This window comes from Solanum dulcamara, chromosome 7, assembly GCF_947179165.1.
Source record: "Solanum dulcamara chromosome 7, daSolDulc1.2, whole genome shotgun sequence".
Lineage (NCBI taxonomy): Eukaryota > Viridiplantae > Streptophyta > Magnoliopsida > Solanales > Solanaceae > Solanum > Solanum dulcamara.
Window position 1 is genome coordinate 76,598,679 of NC_077243.1, and position 1,356 is coordinate 76,600,034.

Below are 1,356 nucleotides of genomic sequence, written 5' to 3' on the forward strand. Positions count from 1 at the left end.
TATATATATATATATATATGTGCCCCGAGTATAATCATATTTTTTCCTTTCGCATCAATGCTTATACACCCTTATGTATAATTATACAATATTTGTATATCCTATATAAACAATGTACTATTTTGGTATAAAAATATATTGATTTTGTATAAAGTGTATAACAAATATCTAATTTTAAAGATGAATTTTTTCCCGTGATTTTTAATTGGAATTTCCATTTAAAATTCATCCAAATCTCCACTAAATGACTTCAAATTTCGTAGAAAATCTTTTTAGGGTATCCCCCTCTCAAGTCTAAACATGCACAATAATAATAAATTACCTTTCTAGTGTGATTTTCACCACCTAATTAAATTTACGAAATTAGTAGTCTAACCACAATTTGAGCTCTAAACACAATAACAAGTTAATAACTGGAATTTAACAACTAATAATCAAAAGACGAATAGATGATCAATATCTTTAGTATTAATTGATGGTCATCTAGTGGTACTAATAATGCATTTATTCCAACTCGATGATTAATTTATGTGTTCAACTAGGTACTTTTTTAGTGATTTTTTTATTCCAATTGATTCCTTTTCCTATTTTGTCTCATCAGGATCAATTGCATTAATTACAAATTTTTATAAATTTGGTTTATTTTATAAGAATAATGCCACCAACCTTAAATTGGAGGGTACCCCCACCACACCACACTCCACCCCTCCTACAAGCTGTAAATTAATTGCTACCACCAACTTAGGGTTTTTGGGCCATCACTATTGACCTAATGAGCAACAAGTAGTTGCAGCATTCATTTCAATAATAAATTAATGGCTTAGCCAGCTAGGTGACATAGTTTGAGCATGCATACCCATCTCTGCATTGATTAGGATTAAGGGTGTCAAAATGAGCCTAAATATAGGTAACTCACTTAATTCGTTCAAATTTTTATGGGTTAGGCTTAAAATAATTTGTATTGAGTTTAATCTTAATCCATTCAAGTCTTAATCTATTTTTTAAAAAAATCTTCAATTGAGCTCAATTTCAACCCGTTTTAAGGCTCTTTATTTGTATTGGTGTAACGTATATTCTCATATTAAAGGTATGAATTACTATCTATTTTATATCTTTTAGAATTAATCTATTCATTTGTGGATTTTTATTTTCTTGAGTTGAAATTCAAATTGTGGTTATAAAAGATAAATAATAAGATGTTAAAATTATTGAGATTAAGTGGGTCAAATTGGGCGGGTCATGACCCAACCCAAATTTTAGCCCAATTGAGCCCAAAGTAAATTTGGGCGGGTCATGATCCAACTCGATTTTTATTTCAACTAATTTTAATATTCTCAATTCCAATCCAACCCGCCC